The 24,737-nt window shown below is 38.2% G+C and overlaps 1 pseudogene; it reads right to left on the bottom strand.

The window, feature by feature from the left end:
* Positions 1–2,795: 2,795 nt before the first annotated feature.
* LOC110701855 lies at positions 2,796–17,763 on the bottom strand (annotated as a pseudogene).
* Between the last annotated feature and the right edge of the window lie 6,974 nt (positions 17,764–24,737).

Here is a 24,737-nt window from a genome sequence, read left to right as displayed (position 1 = left end):
TTTTTTTGCTCGGAAATAAAATTGCCGAAATGTTTACCATGGTCCCTAATTTCCTCCAGGTGTCCAATTGGGTTGGTGGAACCATCCAATTTGCCTTTAAACGGCCAATTTAATTATCGGTTTACAACTTGCACAGATTTCATTAACTCAAGCCTACTACGAACATTTATGACAACATATAATGATCATATATTGTTCTAAATTGCATTATATGATCCCGAGATGTATCCCCTAAAATATTAATATTTTTCTACATTTGGTCTTGAAACCTATATATAAAATTTCTCAAAAGAGTGGATATTAGTCTTCAATTTTGAAATCTTGTGATATTTTTTTGCCCGAAAATAAAAATTGTCGAAATGTTTACCTTGGTCCCTAATACCCTCCGGGAGTCCAATCGGGTGGGTAGAACTATCCAATTTGCCTTTAAACGACCAATTTACCGGTTTACAACTTGCACCGATTTCATTAATTTAAGCCTACCATCAACATTTATGGCAACAAATAATGATCATATATGGTTCCAAACGGCATCATATGACCCCGAGATGTATCCCATAGAATTTCAAGACTTTTCGACACCGGTCTCCGAAACATCCAAAATTTCTCAAAAAGCGTGGATATTAGCCTTCAATTTTGGAATTTTTTGACTTTTTTTTCGCCTAGAAATAAAAATTGCCGAAATGTTTACCATGGTTCCTAATACTCTCCGGGAGTCCAATTGGGTGTGTAGAACCATTCAATTTGCTTTTAAACGACCAATTTACCGGTTTATAACTTGCATCGATTTACCGGTTTACAACGGCAAATTCAATTAACTTGCACCAAAACCGACTTGAAATGAAATTTACCCAAACCCGTTTTAACCCGTAAAAATCCAAATTTAACCCGAATAGTTACTAACCTGACCTGAATTCAACCCGACCCGAATTTAACCAACCTATTACAAACCCGACCCGAAATCAACCTGACTCGTTACTGATTGACCCGACTCGAATCTTAATTACCAGACCTATTACTAACCCGGCCCAAAAATTCAACTTGATATGTTACTAACCCGATTGGAAATCAATACGACTTGTTATTGTCCCGACCTAAATTCAACCCAAATTGTTCTTAACCCGATTTCAAATCACTTTAAATGCAATTTAGACCACCTTATTATTGTTGATCGAAACATTTTGTCTAGAGAGACCAAGTCGGTCCAGGCTAGCAAAAGAAAGGAGCATCATCCTCAAAGAGTTAAATGTAATATGTATTTGTTGTATGGTCAAAGAAGATAATTATCTTCCTAAATGATAAACTATAGTTCCTTAGTATATTGCCATATATATTATAGTCAAAGGAAGATCAGATCCTAGTCACGTAACAACAGGCAGGCCACATGGATTCATATTCATGCAACGCGGTTTTTGAAAGTATACCTAATGCTCTAAATTGACACTTGAGATTGTCGATAATGTTAGACCAACGTGCGTAAAGCATGACTGCCAGGAGCCAACCCCCATTGATAACAGATATCAACATGCCATGTTAATATCATGGCATAATCGTAAATAATTAGAAGTTATTCTGAAATGTGTGTGAAATGTAGTGGAATGCTAACTAGGACTCCGTTCCTACAATATTTTATTCCAATATTGTTACCGTTCCGAAATTGACAGAACATTTGATGTCGTGTGCTGTACTCATGAACTGTGGGTAAAATTAAAGTATGGAGGAGAGAGATTAACAACCTAGAAAAAAAAAAATTCATGAGAGAGCGATGATGGTCGGCGGTGGATAACTCGACACCACCGTCATACAATTTAAACAATTCACATGTTCAATTCCTACATAAATTCGATTTATGAAATCAGCGATTAACTACGAAACGCCTGTTACTTCATTAATTATACCCAATCGAAAATAGTAATATTAATAATGCCAATAAAAAATAATCTTCACATACTTAATTAATTCAGGTAATACAACCAATTCACCTCAAATTAGCGAATTTAGCTAAATTCAGAAGTTTACCTTTTTGGGGGGAATCATGAAACTTGAAGCTGCAACGAAGCTCTTCTTTAAAGTCAATAACCTCAATGGTTAGGCAATTTATAAGCAATTTCAGGCTGATTCCGATTACCTCTTACACAATTGATAGTGTTGACTTTGAATGGATTATGGGGAAGACTAAGAGGATGGCGAGTTAACGTTCAATACCTGGTGCGAATTAATTCCACTTTAAAGGAGGGCGGATGAGATTCGAACCTGTGACCTTTGTGTCACGCTGGCTCCGATACCATGTTAGAGGACCATTTCAACCAAAAGCTTAAGCTTTTGGTTGACGCCCAGAAATATGTTGTATACTCTATCAATGATGACCATTGTGGTGATCGAGGGGTGGCCTTTGATGCATGGTTCCGTTCTTTCTTGTATTGTATATTGTATGCAGCAAAGGTTTGTTGATGCTAGCTCAGCTCGGGCCTTAATTTACTTTAATTTTCTTGTTCCACTGGATAGCTAATTGCGCAACTTTATTAACATGAGATTAAGAGATTATACGTATTTCATGTATCAAAAACGTTGCATTAGTTGATCGCAAAATCTGTTTATATGATCTAGGTATTTGTTATCAATGTAATTATATATTTCACCTAATTGAAATTTGAATCATAGCAATCAACTTGTGTTAGAATTTGAATAGTTATACATAATAATATAAAATTTGAATTGGATGGTCTCAAACAAATCACTATGTACAAGTTCCGCTACTATCAATCCTAGACAAACAAGTGCATATACTCTAGCTACTACTAGTATTTACAGAGTTATATATGTACATTACAACTAGATATAAATCTTCCTTAATTAATAAAATTCTTCTTCACAAGTCAACAGATTAAGCTTTGGGAGACTGCTTGTTGTAAGAATTTCAAAGTTTTGTTGTATGATCGGAATCTCATGAACCAAAACTCAAACTCATCCGCGGTTACTATTTTTAGATACTTATGTGATGGCTTTTTCAAGTTCTCGCTTTGATTGATTTTGTTGATCTTCCTTAACGGGATAACAACCTGCACGAACACAGTTTCATTCGCGTTAAAATTTGATTCATTCGATACCAAACATGTACAAACGTACGTATAAATAATTTAGGCTTGAGCAAGGGCATTAATTTAATTAAGGGTGGTATTACCTTGTAGTGGAACCTAAGGGGTTCTCTGGCAAGGGAGGAGACTTTCGCGATGGTCTTTTCGCTGCAGAAGGCAAGTTTTTCCGAAGAGATGAATAGGCGGCCTACTATGGGACCGGCCGCGGTATACAAGCTGCAACGAGAAGTCCTTAGCAATTGCTCTCCTTCTCGTACACTAAATACTCGTCTAAACACTTTGTCAACCCTCCTACCAAGCTCAATTTTCCTTTCACTGCATTAAGTAAAATAAACGACGAAAATTAATATTGTACATAATTAATGATAAGTATAAATTATATAGGAAACTACCAAATATAGTATTATTACACATATATAAATTGAAGGTTGGTTGTACGTACCAAGTTTGTTCATCGTGGTAAAGACTGATCGCCCTTTATTGCGTTGTTTGGAAGTTGTTATGATAAGATAGTATATCTTAGTATATCTTAGGGAATATATTTGTTATATCATTGTGATTATCTTGTGTTATCTTTAGGTAGGATAATATTTCCTAAGATAAGACTAATTAGATTCCTATGATAATTAGGTTTCTAATATATGTGTATAAATATTTGATTGTTGATGAATGAGAAGATTGAGATTTGGAGATTATCTTGACATGGTATCATGAGCCAAGGCAAGACTTCAAATTTTTTTTTTTTTTTTTTGCCGTGAGATAATTCAGAAATTCTAAACACAAACTAAATAATTCAAACACAAATTAAGAAGAACGAAGATGGGTGAAAAAACTGTAGACTTGACGTATTATCTAGGATCGAGTGATGGTCCGGGTAATATCATTACGCCTATACAATTGCGTGGTGAAAATTATGATGAATGGGCTCAAGCTATGCGAAGATCTTTAATGGCTAAGCGTAAGTTTGGCTTTGTGGATGGAACTATTGCCATACCGAAGATGGATGAAAAGAAGATGGAGGACAGGATTGCGGTGCAGTCCATCTTAGTTTCGTGGATTACTAACACGCTTGATCCGAAAGTACGAGCAACAATTGGCGACTATGATGATGCAAGTGTGTTATGGTTGAACCTTAAGAACCGGTTCTGTGTGGTGAGTGGGACGCGAGTATGTCAATTAAAGACAGCTCTTGGTGCGTGCCAACATGCCACTACGGAATCTATAGTTGATTATTTTGGTCGGCTTTCGAAAATCTGGAAGGAACTCTTGCTATATGTACGGGTTCCTAAGTGTAGTTGTGGAAAGTGTGAGTGTAATATTGTTACACAGGTCGACCATATTCGAGAAGAAGATTTTTTGCACTATTTTTTAATAGGCTTGGACGTCCACTATGCCGCGATACGATCTCAACTCCTTGCGCAAACTCCTCTTCCTACTGTGGATATAGCTTATCAAAATATAGCAATGGCGGAACGCCTACGTGAAGGGAGTGCGAAGGTGGAGACGACAGTAGCTTTCAAGGTTGATTTAAAAGCCAAGCAAAAATATGAAGATAACAGTGATAAGTTTTGTACCCATTGTAATAGAGTGGGTCATGATGAGAGTGGTTGTTTTCAAATTATAGGCTACCCCGAGTGGTGGGGAGAGCGTGGCCGTGGTGGTAGAGGAAGGGGACGAGGCAGTGGTGGTCGTGGGGCTGGTCGTGGGTCACGTAGCAATAGCAGCAATGCTTGGGCAGCACACACAACCCAGCAACAACCGGTGAGGGCGAATAAAGTGGCTGGCTCCCCACAGTCACAATCGAAGGCTTCCTCTTCTACTGATGATGCAGCAGCCAGCCTAGTTGGCGTGAGTGCAGCCCAGGTGCAGCAGATTATCGACATTCTAAATCCCAAAAATCGTCAGTTGCATGGTAAGACAAATTTAATACCTTGGATTGTGGATACGGGAGCATCAAATCATGTTACAAGTGATTTTAAATTGCTCAAAAATGTGAAGAAAATCCAAAATTGTCCCGTAGGCTTGCCAGACGGCAAGTCGGCTAATGCGGATCAATTGGGAACAGTGATATTGCCGGGAGGATTACAGCTTGATAATGTGCTTTATGTACCTCAATTGACTTGCAATTTAATTTCAGTGATTCAATTAAGCGATGAATCAAATTGTATTTTGCAATTTACTAATAAAATATGTGTTATACAGGACCCGCAGACGAGGAAGGTGATTGGTGTGGGTGAACGTGAAGATGGATTGTATTTCTTTCGAGGTGTTCCTGAAGTGAAGGTTCTAGCGGTGGATGGAGATTCTCCGTTCGACTTATGGCATCAACGGATGGGGCACCCTTCAGAGTCAGTATTAAAATTAATTCCGCATATTAGTAGTAATTATAGCAGAGAAAATAAAGTTTGTGATGTGTGTCCTCGGGCAAAACAAACTAGGTCTAGTTTTCCAGTAAGTGAGAATAAAGCAGGTTGTATATTTGAACTTGTGCATATAGATTTGTGGGGTCCATATAAAATACCATCTTCATGTGGTGCTCGTTATTTTTTGACAATAGTTGATGATTTTTCAAGAGGTGTTTGGATTTATTTGTTACAAAATAAAACCGATGTTGAATTGATGTTTTAGAATTTTGTGGCTATGGTGAAACGACAATTTGATCATGTTATTAAAATTGTTAGGAGTGATAATGGAACGGAATTTAATTCCTTGAAAGAATATGTTAATAATAATGGCATGATTTTCGAAACATCTTGTGTAGGTACACCACAACAAAACGGACGAGTAGAGAGAAAGCATCAACATATATTAAATGTAGCACGGGCATTAAGGTTTCAAGGGAATTTACCTATAAAATATTGGGGAGAGTGTGTTTTAACAGCATGTCATCTCATTAATAGAACTCCAACCCCATTACTTGGCAATAAAACTCCTTTTGAAATATTATTTAATAAATCACCGTCGTATGAGTCCATTCGTGTTTTTGGGTGTTTGTGTTACTGTAGACACCCATTTGTGTCTCCCCAAAACCAAACCCAGTGATGAGTGCCCTTCACGTCGAATCATAATCGAATGAAACGAAAGTGTGGAAAGGTCTAGTGTTGCGGAAAGTTTTATTTCTTTCCTTTTCTCTTCTCTTTGTTTTTGAAAACTTTATTTTAAGGAAAACAGCCAATCCAGTTTGGTTGGTCCATAATATGGGTCCAATAGTGGTGTAGTTGGATGGGGCTTGCAAAGACCTTTCCAACGATATATTATAAGCCCAATTCCGATGAATATTGAGGAATTTATGGCCAATTTACTAAACTGGGCCCGGTTTGAGTTTTAAGTACGGCCCAATGATCTAGGGGAGGGCCTAATATGATTTATCATTCCTAATGTAATTAGGAATGGTTTTGGTCTTCTAGAACATTCTAGAAGGTTTTATCATCCTTAATTCAATTAGGATTCTTCAGAGTTTTAATTAGATCAAATAGCATTTTCGACTGAAATTATATTATTTTATCTTCCAGTACGGGAAATTTATCGGATTTTCGAAAACGCGTTGAAATCCAATTTGGCGTCCAACCCCAGGCCTTGGCGCTTGGAATCAGGATTGGCGCCAGACGCCAGCCATTGGCGCCTGGCGCTAGCCACTGGTCATGGCGCCAATGAGCCAGGGCTGGCGCCAAGTTGGTTTTGCGATCTTCAGACTCTATTTTGATAAATTATCTTTTTTGGGATGTTTTTCTCTATAAATATCGTATCAAAACTCCGTTTGCATGGACGAATTCACCAACTATCTTCATCATCAACATCTATTAATCAATTCTCATCAATTCCCTTCATTCATCAAGGCTTTTAATCAACTCTCATCAAGATTTTCTTGATTATTCTCTCTCTCTCTCTCTTTTTCTAACTAGCCTTTTCTCAAACAAAAAATTCCGCATTCGCAAGATCTTGATACACCTAGCCATATTCGAAGTTGCCTTCGCCCTAAACGTGAAAGGTTTTAATTTCTGAGGGTTTGGTCCCAAATCTCTATTATTTAATTTAATTGCTTTGTTCATTATTTTCCTTGAACGCTTAATATGATAATTAATAATCTTGTTAGGTTAATTGTGATTATATTTTCAAGTGATCGCCAATAATAGTTTATTTGTGCATTATATTCAACCAACATAGCTTAAACATGTTTAGGGTTAATCCTATTGATTGCATGTTAGTCAGAAAGCGCACATGAATACGATCAGAATAAAGTAGAGGCCTATTATTAGGGCAGGTTCAATCTCTTTTAGGTTGGATTTGTACCATCATCCCCGAACCCTATTTTGGTTCATTACCTTATGGAGTTGACGATCTCTTGGATCGTTAAGGGGTGTAACCTTCATCCTATGAACGGTTTACAAGTTCCTTAAAAACTTGTTGGCGACTCTTTTGCTCTATCTTCTTCCCTTTTGGACGCCACCGTACTTTAGTGTATGATCACAGTGGGGTTCAAGCTAGTGGGATTTTAAAGGCTTGAAATTATTCCCTACAGTTTTTGGCGACTCCACTGGGGAGGATTTCTACTTTAATTCCTGAATTCCTGAATTTTTCTTCTTTTAATCGGAATTGACCTAGTACGACTTTAGGCATACCCAAGTTGACTAATAATATCAAAAACAGTCCCAGACCGAGGCTCTAATGTTGGTGCCAAAATCTGGGCTGTAGCGCCGCTATATGGTGTGTAGCGCCAGACATTTACTAAAAAGTCTGGCGCCAACCACCATATTGTGACGCCAGTCTTGTCGCTTGGCCGACAGTTTGGATTATTGGTCGAGTCAACACCTAGGGTCTAATTAACCAGTTTGCTAATTAATTCGGTCAATTCCCGATGTCAATAACACCTTGTCAGGTCATTAATCGAGTCTTGGTCATATAGTCTAGTCACATGGTCATGACACGAGTCTTAACATGTCACCTACACTCACTAGTCTTAGCACACACTTTGAGTACACACCACCATGGCCATGTCTTAGGTTCATGCATGAGTCGGTCTTTTCCGTCATTTGAGTTGGGGTACATTCTACTCCTAATCCTTCATATCCCTCCATCTAAATCTTTCTTCACATTCTTCCATCTTTCTTCACCTCCTCCACCCATTGCATGTTAAATAAAGTTTGAGTCAAATAATTAACAATAAGCATCCCCAAATTCCTTTTCCACAGTACTTGGTCGAGGAGAGAAGGGCGATTAATCAAGGACAACCTCTTTATTCAAGTTTCGCTTTTTGATAAAACGATTCGTCAAAAGAGGAAGGCTAAGAAGATAATGGCAACTCAAGAAGAAGTCAATGAGCTTAGGAACCAATTGGTTACCATGACTGAAACACTGAAGCTACTCACACTTAAGGTCGATGATCCCGTGAAGCAACAACAGATGGACCTCATGCAAGAGAGCCTAAGCAAGTTGTCTAGCGATTACAAGTTTCAAGAGCTTATATCACAAGGGGTCTCGGTGGACAAAGAACTTCTTCCGCATAAGTTCAACGCCACTGACATCCCCAAATTCAAGGCAACAGATAACCCTTACTTCCATCTAAGAGCTTTTGAAACTATATTGACCATTAAGGGTATCGATAAGAAGGTTTTTCCCTCTCTGTTCCCACTATCTCTTGAAACCGTTTGCCAACAATGGTTCTTCTCCCTTGACAAGGAGAAAACCTCTACCTGGGAATCAATAGTGAATGCTTTCGTTGATAGGTACAAGTGAAATATCCAAGTTGAAACCGATCATAGACAACTTGAGATGCTAAGACAAAAAGAAAATGAAGGCTTTACTTCTTTCTTTAATAAGTGGAGGGAAACTTCCGCTAAGATGATTGAAGTTCCCACCGAAAAGGAATCCGTGAGGATGTTTATCAAGAATCTCCAAGAAAAGTATTCAAAGCACTTAAAATATCAACACAACTTGAATACTTTCAAGGCCGTCTATGACATAGGTATCGAGATCGAAGATGACCTCGCAAAGCAAAAAGCTACTAACAATAGCAACCACGGTGGCTGGAAAGGAAAGAAGAGCGACAATCCTTCTTCTTCCGAAAACGCCCGCTCTAGTAACACTGTTAGTACCTTTGATCTCAGTGAAGTTTTAGCCATAGATAACCAAAGATCTAAGAAGCAACTAAGGAAAGACTTCACCCCCATTGGGATGAGCTACGATACTTCCTTCGATCAACTCCATGCCAAAGGACTCATTACTCCCATTGGACCTATTCAAGATCCCGCACCTGAAAAGAGATTGCCTAGTTGGAATCCAGACAAACACTGCAAGTACCATCAAGGTAGGGGTCATACTACTGAGAGCTGTTGGAAGCTAAAGGAGGCTATCCAACATTTGATTGATAATAACAAGCTTCCCATGCCTCCAGTTAACAAGAAGAGCGAGTGATGATAAAGCAAACAACACAAGACAAGAGGCGAGCTTCAACGACAAGATTTCATGGCCTCTTTTCTATTTCTTTTTCATCTTTTCTTTCCCCAATAAGTCTAGCATAGGCACCTTTTCTTTTCCTTTAGATTAATTTTGTAGATTTTTCCTTTTTCCCTTAATAAAATGAGCATTTAATTCCTTGTATATGATCATTTCATTACATTGCACAAAAAAAAAAAAAAAAAAAATCCATGTCGAGCTAAGCACAAGGTATACCAAGGATTTGAGGTACCCCTTGTAGCCACATCATATCTCCTTTCGCCTTTCAATTTACAATCCTTTCTTCATAAACCACTTTGAGCCTCGTCTAACGATAGACCCTTCTTTTTTCAACCTACATCTACCTAACCTTGGGATGGGATGGCGTGCAACTTATGCAATTCTAAAGAAAGCTTGAGCAAATTCAAAAAAAAGCAATAGCAAAAATAAAAGCAAATATAAATAAAAGTGTACAAAAGGGAAAGTGTTCCAATTTCTTTGATATGAAAGTATCTTCGATAAGAACATGTCTCAGATTGCGTCTCTTATCGAGTGCTCGGTATCGTGCCTGAGAAACATGAATGCCAAGTGAGTGATAGACCGCATGATCGAGATTTCTCACACTTATTAAAATAAAATAAATGCTAAAGCAGAAAGAGCTAAAAAAAGAGTAGAAAACCTCAAGCATAAATACAAAGATTCAAAAGCAAGGTTGCACACCTTGGGGGCTTATCTAGGGTCTTGAGCCTTTATCCCCTTCTTCTTCAATCCTTTATCCTAACCACGTTACAACCCTTAAAAAGACCTTTTTGAGGTATACACACTTGTGCGAGGTTTGGCTAGAGCTACGTTCAGCCTGATTCCTAACGGATATGTAGGCAACCTCACATCGAGGTGCGGCCGTAATAAAAATGCATTCATATTCACATTCACACACACTTACACCATGATCATATCAAGGGATCTCCAATGCTCATCCCTTTTCACTTAGAGCTAGACTTGGGGGCTTGATCCCTACATCATTAGATTACCTAGCCTAAGAGTCACCACCATTTGACTCTTTTAATAAATAATATATTTCCACACACTTAGCTCTTACGGCCTAGCTTTAGTGTCACTATCACACACTGCACACATACATGACCAAATATATTTCCCTTAGGAACCCATTGTCATGAAATCTTAACGCTGAAGCATGCTTCGTCAGAATCAATCATAATTGTCATTACATAGAAGTATGAAGTGCTTAGCCTCCGTGCCTAAGTTGCCCAAATGCTTTCATCATGGAGTCAACAGTTGAGATAGCCTAGGATGAATTAATCCTTGAACCTTGAGAGATAGTATCAAACAACATTTGACTAAGCTCATTCAACATGCATCTTCAAACTTTTGATTTTTCTTTTTCACGTCTTTCTTTTTCGGGAGAAAGTCGGTACCCTCCACAATTGACGGAAAATTTTTGCTTTTTTGCTTTTTTCGAGTCGTACGATCACATTACAATGCACACACGAGTCATGTACACATTGAGTCATGTCGTGTCATATCATTTTGATTTGAGTCTAACACATGTGTCATTACACTTCGAGTCGAGTCAACCTCGAGTCAGTCAATCATATCGAGTCAAGCTTATACCTTGAGTCGTGTCAAGTCAATGAGTCAAGCAATGTTAAGCTTTAGGTCAACCCTAAGATGATTAAAGAGATTAGCAAAGTTCTATAGTCAAAATAAACACAGGTGCAGCAGAACAGGGAAGACCCTATCGCAGCGTTCGTGACGAACAGAGCAAGAAATAAAACGGAAAATTAAATTTAAAGGAGAATCCGTGCTGGCGCCAGTCCCTAGGCATTGGCGTCACTTTCTGTGCTTGGCGCCAGACGCCAATTCCAGCGCCTGGCGCTAATGCCATATGTTTGGCGCTGATTGATTTTCAGCGACGCCAAAGCAGCCAGCCACCTGTTGGGGTTGTGCTAGCCTTCTGCAATATATTTTGGGTTCCTTGGTATGCCAGTTAGCCCCTCTTAGCAATTTGACATGATTAAGTAATCGGCTTGATTACATAAAGTGATCGACCTGATGAAAAGATCGTCTCACTTAGCTTAAAGCGCTTAAGCATTGGCTCATTAGCAAAAAGCACCGACATACAGGTTCAAGAGCAAAGAGCGCCGACATACAGGCATAGCACAAGCAAAGTTCAGGCGAACTTTTAAGGATCGACATGCATGGATCTTCGGTATTTTCCTTTGGGAAATTATCGCATCAAAGATTTGAGAAGATAGCACGAGATGGGCGGTCTTCGACGGCATTCGCTAAGATTGTGGAGGTTTTCACCCAAGATTTGAGAAGATAGCACGAGATGGGCGGTCTTCGACGGCATTCGCTAAGATTGTGGAGGTTGTCACCAAAGATTTGAGAAGATAGCACGAGATGGGCAGTCTTCGACGGCATTCGCTAAGATTGTGGAAGTTGTCACCAAAGATTTGAGAAGATAGCACGAGATGGGCGGTCTTCGACGGCATTCGCTAAGATTGTGGAGGTTGTCACCCGAGATTTGAGAAGATAAAACGAGATGGGCAGTCTTCGACGACTTTTGCTATGATTGGAAAGGTTGTCACTATGATTCAAGAAAAGGCTCAAGATGTAGCAACATTGATCGACGGCGTTCCCTAGATTGTGGAAGATCGTCAAAACAAACAGCAAGATGGCGTTCCCTAGATTGTGGAGGGTTGTCATAAAAAAAAACTGAGGATTGTTTTAAGAGAAATAATTTTCGATGATATTCCCTTGGACGTGGAATATTATCACAGCGAAGAAGGTAGTTTCAGGCGAAGCAATCTTCTAATTGGAAGCAGTTACAAGGCGTAGCGGTTTTCAGGCGAGATGGCATTCTCTAGCTTGTAGAAGGTCGTCAATACAACAACAAATCGGTTACTTTCAGAGACGTGTGCTCGACGGTGCAAGATACGCGTTTCTTAACTCTGTTATCTGTTTAACTAATGCTAGTTTTGCAGGTATCGGCGTTATAAGATTGATTTAGAATCGCAGAACGTTCTGAATCATTCTCCGTCCCTATCGATACTTTGACTTTTGTTTTCGAAACTTGCGTTTCTCCAAACTCAGTCAAAGTGGGGGCTTCTGTAGACACCCATTTGTGTCTCCCCAAAAACAAACCCAGTGATGAGTGCCTTTCACGTCGAATCATAATCGAATGAAACGAAAGTGTGGAAAGGTCTAGTGTTGCAGAAAGTTTTATTTCTTTCCTTTTCTCTTCTCTCTGTTTTTGAAAACTTTATTTTAAGGAAAACAGCCAATCCAGTTTGGTTGGTCCATGATATGGGTCCAATAGAGGTGTAGTTGGATGGGGCTTGCAAAGACCTTTCTAACGATATATTATAGGCCCAATTCCGATGAATATTGAGGAATTTATGGCCAATTTACTAAACTAGGCCCGGTTTGAGTTTTAAGTACGGCCCAATGATCTAGGGGAGGGCCTAATATGATTTATCATTCCTAATGTAATTAGGAATGGTTTTGGTCTTCTAGAACATTCTAGAAGGTTTTATCATCCTTAATTCAATTAGGATTCTTCAGAGTTTTAATTAGATCAAATAGCATTTTCGACTGAAATTATATTATTTTATCTTCCAGCACGGGAAATTTATCGGATTTTCGAAAACGCGTTGAAATCCAATTTGGCGTCCAACCCCAGGCCTTGGCGCCTGGAATCAGGATTGGCGCCAGACGCCAGCCATTGACGCCTGGCGCTAGCCACTGGTCCTGGCGCCAATGACCCTGGGCTGGCGCCAAGTTGGTTTTGCGATCTTCAGACTCTATTTTGATAAATTATCTTTTTTTGGTTGTTTTTCTCTATAAATATCGTATCAAAACTCCGTTTTCATGGACGAATTCACCAACTATCTTCATCATCTACATCTATTAATCAATTCTCATCAATTCCCTTCATTCATCAAGGCTTTTAATCAACTCTCATCAAGATTTTCTTGATTATTCTCTCTCTCTCTCTTTTTCTAACTAGCCTTTTCTCAAACACAAAATTCCGCATTCGTAAGATCTTGATACACCTAGCCATATTCGAAGTTGCCTTCGCCCTAGACGTGAAAGGTTTTAATTTCTGAGGGTTTGGTCCCAAATCTCTATTATTTAATTTAATTGCTTTGTTCATTAATTTCCTTGAAGTTACTAACGTGTGTATTTTGTAATTAGAAAGAGGTACGAGGCATCCAAGTAAGTACTTTATTGATTTTAATTGATTTTATGATGTAGCCATCATGTTTATATTATTATTATGATATTCCTAGTATCATGTATAGGGTGTTTTTAATATTAAGCATGATTAAGAATATGATGCTTCCTATGTTCTTTCTAATATTTATGATTATAATTATTATGATTATTTATTATGTTGCTTGATATGCATATTATTTTATATTGTTATTGCTTGATCACCTTTTATGTTTGTTTAAAGGGAATTGGTACTTGCAATCACGCTTAATAAGATAATTAATAATCTTGTTAGGTTAATTGTGATTATAATTTCAAGTGATCGCCAATAATAGTTTATTTGTGAATTATATTCAACCAACATAGATTAAACAGGTTTAGGGTTAATCCTATTGATTGCATGTTAGTCAGAAAGCGCACATGAATACGATCAGAATAAAGTAGAGGCCTATTATTAGGGCAGGTTCAATCTCTTTTAGGTTGGATTTGTACCATCATCCCCGAACCCTATTTTGGTTCATGACCTTATGGAGTTGACGATCTCTTGGATCGTTAAGGGGTGTAACCTTCATCCTATGAACGGTTTACAAGTTCCTTAAAAACTTGTTGGCGACTCTTTTGCTCTATCTTCTTCCCTTTTGGACGCCACCGTACTTTAGTGTATGATCACAGTGGGGTTCAAGCTAGTGGGATTTTAAAGGCTTGAAATTATTCCCTACAGTTTTTGGCGACTCCACTGGGGAGGATTTCTACTTTAATTCCTGAATTTGTTTCGGCAATGATTTAGAATGAGTGGATGAGACTCGAAAAGTTCTAAGTATTTAATGTGTGTAATTTTGATTAACATTTTTGTCATATGCATAAAAAGGTTCTCATTGGAAAGACCATCCGTAATGAGTAAAAAACATAGGATTTTACACGTAGGAAATTTGAGAAATGTCTTTCACGACTAGGACTAAAATAACGCCGCGCGAAACTGGATGATTTTATTGAGCACAGAAAGCTGCTGAGGCATGTGGGAAATAGCGTCAGGGGCCAGAGCTTGGCGCCACACTTTTTGCCGTAGCGCCAGACGCCAGTATTGGCGCCAGGCGCTACAGCTAAAAGTTGGCGCCAGTCTCTGTTTGCTGGCGCCAATTTCCCCCAATACCGAGCCAGAAATATGCGTTCTAATTTCAACCGGTTTTTCGTATTGTTTGCTCGATCCTACTTCCTGATTGAATTTTTTCTCACTTTTCTAAAACCCATATGTGTTCTACATATGGACATAACCCTCTGGGAATTCATGCTCTATCTATCCGATTGAACGCTCTTGGCAACAAAGGGTACATCTGAGATGTTGAATTCACCAAACCATAGAAGTGAGTTTTTTCTAAAAGAAACTCGCGGTGTTCTATCCACACGCGTTAACCCTTCACGGTTAGGCTTCTACGCGGTGCATCTGAACAATTAACCATGGACCCTATTGGACTAAACCATATCCCGAACTTTAGAGAACTAGAGCCATGGTTAGGTTGCGAACTCATTGCATCATATTGTGCCTACTTGACTAATTTCCCGTTTGAGACTACTTTCCCGTTTGATGAGGCATCTAAGGAAGCCTTGACAGAGGACCTGAGTATACAGGGATTGAGTGAGGTTATTGGGGGCGAAGATGAGGAGTGGGATGCTTTGCAGCCCCACATCGAGGCTGTCCCTGACCACCACGCTGAGGACCAGGTGGATGCTGGGTGCCGAGCTGAACAGCAGCAGCCCCCTAAACACGGTGCTGGGCGCCGAGAAGAACAACAGCAGCAGCGCACTTCCCAGCCTGGCGCAGCAGTGTTAGAGGATGCAGGGGGGAGTGCCGCAACTCAGCAGACCAGGTGTGAGAATGAGGGAGAAGCAGATGGGTTCGGGAAAGGTAAAAGACAAAAAATGAGATTTTGTGACGCATACTATACGGAAATACAGCTCATCATCACGCACATCATCTACATTATCATCCTCCTCAGGTACTCCGTATCCTCTCACATATTTTGTTAATTGTTCACGTTTTTCTGAGAAACATAAAAAGTATATTGCAGCTATAACGGCAGGGAATGAGCCTAGATCTTTCAAAGAGGCAGTGAAACATGAAGGTTGGCGAGATGCAATGGCTACAGAGATAAGAGCTTTAGAAGAACAAGGTACTTGGGTACTTCATAAACTTCCACCAGGGAAGAAAGCCTTGGGAAGTAAGTGGGTGTATACAGAAAAACGTGATGAGCACAGGAACTTGTTGAGATTGAAAGCACGATTGGTAATATTAGGCAATCATCAGGTGGAAAACCTTGATTACAATGAGACATTTGCGCCAGTTGCAAAGATAACTACAGTTCGGACATTCCTAGCAGTAGCAGAAGTGAAGAATTGGGAAGTACATCAGAAGGATGTGCACAATGCATTTTTACATGGATACTTGGAGGAGGAAATTTACATGAAAATTCCTCCAGGTTTCAATAAAAATAACTCTGATTATGTGTGCAGGATGAAAAAATCATTGTATGGTTTGAAACAAGCTCCTAGATGTTGGTTTGCAAAATTAACTGCAGCATTGAAGAAATATGGATTTAAACAATCCTACTCGGATTATTCTTTGTTCACATTGACCAAAGGAACATTGCAGTTGAATGTGCTGATATATGTTGATGATTTGATTGTTGCAAGGAACAATAAAGTAGCCTTATCAAAATTTGAGGCATACTTGGGAGATTGTTTTAAGATGAAGGACTTGGGAGTATTAAAATACTTCCTAGGGCTCGAGGTTGCAAGAAGTAAGCAGGGAATTTATATTTGTCAACGAAAATATTCGTTGGATATTATTTCTGAAACTGGATTATTGGGAGCTAAGCCTGCAGATTTCCCGATGGAACAAAATCATAAATTAGCTCTTGCGGAAGGCAGAGTATTGGAGGATGTGGAGAAATATAGACGACTTGTCGGCTGTCTAATTTATTAATGTGTAACTAGGCCGGATCTTGCATATTTTGTTCATATTTTATCACAGTTTATGCAGAATCCGAAGAAAGCACATTGGGAGGCCGCACTTAGAGTGGTGCGTTATTTGAAGAAACATCCAGGGCAAGGAATACTTCTTCGCTCGGATAGTGAATTGCAACTTGAGGGTTAGTGTGACTCTGATTGGGCTAGTTGCCCATTGTCTAGGAGGTCTTTGACAGGTTGGTTTGTGTTGCTTGGTTTTTCCCCAGTATCTTGGAGGACCAAGAAACAACCCACGGTTGCTACATCATCTGCAGATGCGGAATACAGGTCAATGGCGGCTGCAACATGTGAATTAAAGTGGTTGAAACAACTACTAAGAGCTTTGGGTGTACAACATCCGCAGGGCATGAAGTTATTTTGTGATATCCAGTCAGCTTTGTACATTACTAAAAATCCGGTATTTCATGAAAGAACGAAACATATTGAAATTGATTTGCATTTTGTAAGAGATGCGATTCATGAGGGACTTATTTCAACCCACGAAGGAGCAGCTTGCAGACATTTTTACCAAAGCCTTGGGGAAGGCTCAGTTTGAGACGTTACTTTCCAAGTTGGGCATTCGAGATCTACATGCTCCAACTTGAGGGGGGATGTTAAGATGAGATAGTATATCTTAGTATATCTTAGGGAATATATTTGTTATATCATTGTGATTATCTTGTGTTATCTTTAGGTAGGATAATATTTCCTAAGATAAGATTAATTAGATTCCTATGATAATTAGGTTTCTAATATATGTGTATAAATATTTGATTGTTGATGAATGAGAAGATTGAGAGTTGGAGATTATCTTGACAGAAGTGATCAAAGCCCCATCCACTTGGCCATCAGAAGAAGGTCCAGGCAATAATTTGATCGATGATGTTTTTCTTGTTCGATCATAAGTTATTCTTGGCAAACCATTTCGGAGTAAGTGATCTCCGAGCATACTCTACATGCTCCTTGATGACTGAAATGCCTTTGAAACATTCATTTTTGCTAACTTAATTAGTGTGAATAAATGACTTTTAACTCTTGATAAGACTAGAATTTTCTCTTAAAGTAAAGATGAATTGAAGCTAATGGTATGTAGTTGGTGATGGAAAATATGTTTGTCAAAAGAAGGTTTATATAGGAGCAAAATGTTATAATATAAAATTAATTTAAGGTCACTCATTGGTCAGCAAAAGGAAATAGATATATACTTCACATAGAGGCACAACCCATTGATATCTGTTATAAACGCATGTTGTTAATATCATGCCACTTTTGTAAAAAGTAATAATAAAATATTGGCACTGTGATTTGGACTCCTTTTTCCAATTTTTATAATAAATGCTACAACGGTACCAAACTAATCGGAAGTTAACGTCGTCTTCTAATTTTCTGAAATTGTGGTAGGAGGAGAGATAAACTATCAGTCAAAGAAACCCACATAAATCACATTATATTTATCCCCTTTTCCAGAAAAATTCCGGATAAATTTGACTCCAACAACATACTTTGATAGCATCTTTCCCAGGATACTACCTGTAGACACCCATTTGTGTCTCCCCAAAATCAAATCCGGTGATGAGTGCCTTTCACGTCGAATCATAATAGAATGAAACGAAAGTGTGGAAAGGTCTACCGTTGCGGAAAGTTTTATTTCTTTTCTCTTCTTCCTGTTTTTGAAAACTTTATTTTAAGAAAACATCCAATCCAGTTTGGTTGGTCCATGATGTGGGTCCAATAGTGGTGTAGTTGGATGGGGCTTGCAAAGACCTTTCCAACGATATATTATAAGTCCAATTCCGATGAATATTGAGGAAGTTATGGCCAATTTACAAAACTGGGCCCGGTTTGAGCTTTAAGTACGGCCTAATGATCTAGGGGAGGGCCTAATATAATTTATCATTCCTAATGCAATTAGGAATGGTTTTAGTCTTCTAGAACATTCTAGAAGGTTTCTTATCATTCCTAATTCAATTAGGACTCTTCAGAGTTTTAATCAAGATTAAATAGCATTTTCGATGGAAATTATATTATTTTATCTTCCAGTACAGGAAATTTATCAGATTTTTGAGAACGCGTTGAAAACCGCTTTGGCGTCCAACCCCAGGCCTTGGCGCCTGGAACCAGGATTGGCGCCAGGCGCTAGCCACTGGTGCCTGGCGCCAACTAGCCAGGGCTGGCGCCAATGTGTTTTTGCGATCTTCAGACTCTGTTTTGTTAAATTATCTTTTTTGGATGATTTTCTCTATAAATATCGTATTAGAAACTCCGTTTTCATTCACCAATTCTCTTTATTCTTAAGTTTTAATCAATTCTCTTTATTCACCAATTATCAATATTCAATTCTTTTCATTCATCAATTCTTTCATTCATCTACAATCAAAATCATTCATCTCTTTCATTCATTCTTTAGAATAAATATTCTTTCTTGCTTTTCAAATACAAAATTCCGCATTCATTAGATCTAGAAACACCTAGCCATATTCGAAGTTTCCTTCGCCCTAGTCGTGAAAGGTTTAATTTCTGAGGGTTTGGTCCCAAATCTCTCTTTCAATTATTTAATTTAATTGTTTTGATTATTATTTTCCTTGAAGTTACTAACCTGTGTATTTTGTTATTAGAAAGAGGTACGAGGCATCAAAGTAAGTACTTTAATTGTTTAATTAATATTATGATGTAGATATCATGCTTAGATTGTTATTTTGATTCCTAGTATCATGTCTAGTGTAAATTTAATATCAAGTATGATTAAAAGTACGATGCTTCCTATGTTCTTCCTAATATTAATTCATGTTAGTATCATGTTAGGGTTAAATATTTGATTTTTATTGCTTAGTGACATGCTAGGGTTAGTTATTAATCTTGTTAGTATCATGCCTAGGATCTTGCTATTTTTATTATCCTTTAATATTAACATGAATATGATTGTGATTATGATTATTATTATTTTGATGATGATTATCTTATTTATGATTGTAATTTTATTCATGATATTTATTATGATTATTATTATGTAGCTTGATGCTTATTATTTTTATTGCTTGATCACACCTTTCATGCATGCTTAAAGGGAATTGGTATTTGCAATCACGCTTAATAAGATAATTAATAATCTTGTTAGGTTTAATTGTGATTATAATTCAAGTGATCGCCAATAATAGTTTTTTGGGCATTAATGTTCAACCAACATAGATTAAACAGGTTTAGAGTTAATCCTATTGATTGCATGTTAATCAGAAAGCGCACATGAATACGATCAGAATAAAGTAGAGGCCTATTATTAGGGCAGGTTCAATCTCTTTTAGGTTGGATTTGTACCATCATCCTCGAACCCTTATTTGGTTCATGACCTTATGGAGTTGACGATCTCTTGGATCGTTAAGGGGTGTAACCTTCACCTCGTGAACGGTTTACAAGTTCCTTAAAAACTTTTTGGCGACTCTTTTGCTCTATCTTCTTCCCTTTTGGACGCCACCGTACTTTAGTGTATGATCACAGTGGGGTTCGAGCTAGTGGGATTTTAAAGGCTTGAAATTATTCCCTACAGTTTTTGGCGACTCCGCTGGGGAGGATTTCTATTTTAATTCCTGAATTTTTTTCGGCAATGATTTAGAATGAGTGGATGAGACTCGAAAAGTTCTAAGTATTTCATGTGCGTAATTTTGATTAACATTGTGTCATATGCATAAAAAGGTTCTCATAGGAAAGACCATCCGTAATGAGTAAAAAACATAGGATTTTACACGTAGGAAATTTGAGAAATATCTTTCACAACTAGGACTGAAATAACACCGCGCGAAACTGGATAATTTTATTGAGCACAGAAAGCTGCTAAGGCATGTGGGAAGTAGCGTCAGGGGCAAGAGCTTGGCGCCAAACTTCTAGCCGTAGCGCCAGACGCCAGTATTGGCACCAGGCGCTACAGTTAAAAGTTGGCGCCAGTCTCTGTTTTCTGGCGCCAATTTCCCCCAATACCGAGCCAGAAATATACGTTCTAATTTCGACCGGTTTTTCGTATTGTTTGCTCGATCCTGCTTCCTGATTGAATTTTTCTCACTTTTCTTAAAACCCATATGATATGTCCATTTTATATAGTGTTTTACCCCCGTCCCTTGGTCGTTATTAGTAGTGTTTTTGGCTCCTTCGGGCCACTTTTATTACTAATTTGTGTGTTCTAGTGTTTTCGTAGTCTTAGTTGTATTTTACAGGAAATTGCACTCTTGGAGCATTTTCCCGGGCTTTATTGGATCGACTACGGAAGCTAGAAGGACGCGACCACTTTTGGAGCCCAAGATCGGTGAGAGCCGGTGATTAAGGGCTCGGTAATTGGGATCACGAGGCATTTGGACCATGTATTCGAGACCCGAGAGGAAATATGGTTTGGGCCGAAAAATCTAGCCCAATCGAAGTCCAAGCCTCGAAGAAGAAGACCGGGCCCGATTGGGTGAGCGTAGGCTCGATCGGGCGCGGCACATCAGTATAGGCGTTGTGAAAAAGGCGGGCCCGATCGAGCGGCCCTTCGCCCGATCGAGCGCTGTTTTCTTAGTAGATGATTAACATAGTTTTAATTTGTTTTAGCGTAGGATTTTTGTACGGAATATAAATACTCCTCCGTAATACGTTTTTTATCATCTCTTCTTTTTCTCTTAATCCTCTCTCTTAGACTTTCTCTCTCTACTTAGTTTTCTCTCTCTTAAACTCTCTCTAAACCTTTGTTCTTAATTCTTTCTTTTAATTCCAGATTTATTTTGGTAACGATTTCTCTTCCCTTAATCTTAGTTATTTATTTTATTCATTTGATCATGAGTTATTTTATTATTTTGATTAGTTTAGTTTTTAATATGTGTGAGTAGTTTAATTTCTAGGGTTTATGGGGATCTAATAAATAATATGAAGGGGTAAATTATTGTTGTTAATTATCTATGCTAGATTAATTTCCTATTGATTGATTTAATGCTCTGTGACTAGATTAGGCCTATCTTTTATGCATGAGTTTGACAATTTTGATTCAAGAATCGAGAGATGAGAATTAATGTTTAGGTCTAGTTTCAATAGGCAAGTTAATTTATAAATGGTTAAGTCAAGATTCGAGAGATGAGATTTAATACCGGTAAATTAATTGTGTGATTGTAATAAGTAGCGAGAGCCCTTTACAATCTGGTTAATTGATGCATTGATGATTGACTATTATTGATTATTGGTATTTCATGATAATTTCTTATTAGATTGTTTTAAGGTTTTACAATTGCGGCTTGTAAAAGTATAGCAATATTAAATTGATGAATCGAGCAGATGTTAATTTGATATTAAAGGCTATTTTCAATGAGGACTTAGATCTAGTAAATTGCGAGAGCCTGTTAGATCTATGTTGATTAATAAATTGTGAGAGCCTGTTAATCATGTTATTTATGCAATGTCAATGATTAATTACTATGTTTTACCCTGGAGTATTATTTATTGGTGAACCTATACCCTAGATCCCTTTATATATTGTTTTCTCCCTACTCTTATTATTTGTAGTTTAGTCTCATACTTAATTATAAATATTGGTTACTTAAATAATTTAGATTATAATAATTAATTGGAAGTAAAAAGACTTGTTTCCCTGTGGAGATCGACCCTACTTCCCTATCTACTGTAGTTAGTGATTTAGGTAATTATTTTTTATTAGGGGATACGACTTAGAAGACTCGTCAAGTCTAAAAGAGGAAATTGGAAAACTGCAAGACGTCGTTGCCATGCTCTTGAATGTGGTAGAAGGATTAGCAAATCGGGTGATGGCCATCGAACAAAATTCTCGCCAAGAGTTTAATGACGAACTCAATGCTCCTGAGCCACAAGCAAAATGGACCATTGAAGAATACACACCAATAGGAATGACTTACAATGAAGCTTTTGACTGTCTCCATGATCAAGGTCTCATTCACTCCATTGGTCCCAGTCAAGACCCTCCATCTGAAAAACGTTCTCCTAATTGGGATCCAAGTTCCTATTGTCGATACCATAAAGGTCGCGGTCACACTACTGAAAAGTGTCTCGCCCTCAAGGATCGTGTTCAAGACTTCATTGCTCCAAATATCCTTCATGTTCCTCCGCGCAACAAGAAGGCCAAGATTAGTAACAATGGTAACAGTGGCTGTAAAGGGAAGAAGAACGACTATCCTTCTTCTTCCGAAAACACCTACTCTAGTAATAGTGTTGGTATTTTCGACCTTAGTGAGATCCTAGCCATGGATAATCGAAAACAACTGAAAAGGGAATTTACCCCTATAGGAACTAGCTACGATGATGCTTTCAATCGACTCCATGCCAAGGGAATCATTACTCCCATTAGACCTACTAAAGATCCCCCACTTAAGAAAAGATCGCCTAGTTGGAATCCAGACGAACACTGCAAGTACCACCAAGGTAGGGGTCATACTACTGAGAGCTGTTGGAAGCTAAAGGAGGTTATCCAACATTTGATTGATAATAACAAGCTTCCCATACCTCCAGTTAACAAGAAGAATGAGTGATGATAAAGGAAACAACACAAGACAAGAGGCGAGCTTCAACGACAGGATTTCATGACCTCTTTTTTTTTCATTTTTTCCTTTCCCCAATAAGTCTAGCATAGGCACCTTTTCTTTTCCTTTAGATTATTTTTGTAGTTTTTCTGTTCTTTTCCCTTTTTAATAAAATGAGCATTTATTTCCTTGCATATGATCATTTCATTACATTGCATTTAAAAAAAATATAATAAAAAAAAAATCCATGCCGAGCTAAACACAAGGTATACCAATGATTTGAGGCACCCCTTGTAGCCACATCATGTCTCCTTTCTCCCTTCAATTATACAATCCTTTCTTCATAAACCACTTTGAGCCTCGTCTAACGATAGACCCTTCCTTTTTCAACCTACATCTACCTAACCTTGGGATGGGATGGCGTGCAACTTACGCAATTCTAAAGAAAGCTTGAGAAAATTCAAAAGAAAGCAATAGCAAAAAATAAGCAATGATAAAAAAATAAAACAAGTGTACAAAAGGGTAAGTGTTCCAATGTCTTTGATGTGAAAATATCTTCGATAAGAATACGTCTCAGATTGCGTCTCTTATCGAGTGCTCGGTACCGTGCCAAAGAAACATGAATGCCAAGTGAGTGATAGACTGCATGATCGGGATTGCCCACACTTATTAAAATAAAATAAATGCTAAAGCAAAAGAAAGAGCTAAAAAAAAAGAGTAGAAAACCTCAAGCATGAAAATACAAATATTCAAAAGCAGGGTTGCACACCTTGGGGGCTTATCTAGGGTCTTGAGCCTTTATCCCCTTCTTCTTCAGCCTTTAGCCTAACCATTTTACAACCCTTAAAAGACCTTTTTGAGGTATATACACACTTGTGCGAGGTTTGGCTAGAGCTACGTTCGGCTTGATTCCTAACGGATACGTAGGCAACCTCACATCGAGGTGCGGCCGTAATAAACATGCATTCATATCCACATTCACACACTTACACCATGATCATATCAAGGGATCTCCAATGCTCATCCCTATTTACTTAGAGCTAGACTTGGGGGCTTGATCCTTATATCATTAGCTTACCTAGCCTAAGAGTCACCACCATTTGACTCTTTTCAATAATATATTTTTTTCACACATTTAGCTCTTGCGGCCTAGCTTTAGTGTCACTTTCACACACATCACAGATACATGACCAAATATATTTCCCTTAGGAACCCTTTGTCATGAAATCTTAACACAACGATGAAGCATGCCTTGTCACATCACTCATCACTCATAATTGTCATTGCATCACGAAGTATGAAGTGCTTAGCCTCCGTGCCTAAGTTACCCAAATACTTTCATCATTGAGTCAATCATTGAGATAGCCTAGGATGGATTAATCCTTGCACCTTGAGAGATAGTATCAAATGACATTTGATTAAGCTCATTCAACATGCATCTTCAAACTTTTGATTTTCTTTTTCACGT

Source organism: Chenopodium quinoa, unplaced genomic scaffold (genome assembly GCF_001683475.1).
Source record: "Chenopodium quinoa cultivar QQ74 unplaced genomic scaffold, ASM168347v1, whole genome shotgun sequence".
In the NCBI taxonomy this organism is placed as follows: domain Eukaryota; kingdom Viridiplantae; phylum Streptophyta; class Magnoliopsida; order Caryophyllales; family Amaranthaceae; genus Chenopodium; species Chenopodium quinoa.
The sequence above is the reverse complement of the archived record's forward strand: the minus strand, read 5'-3'. Positions and strand labels throughout refer to the sequence as shown.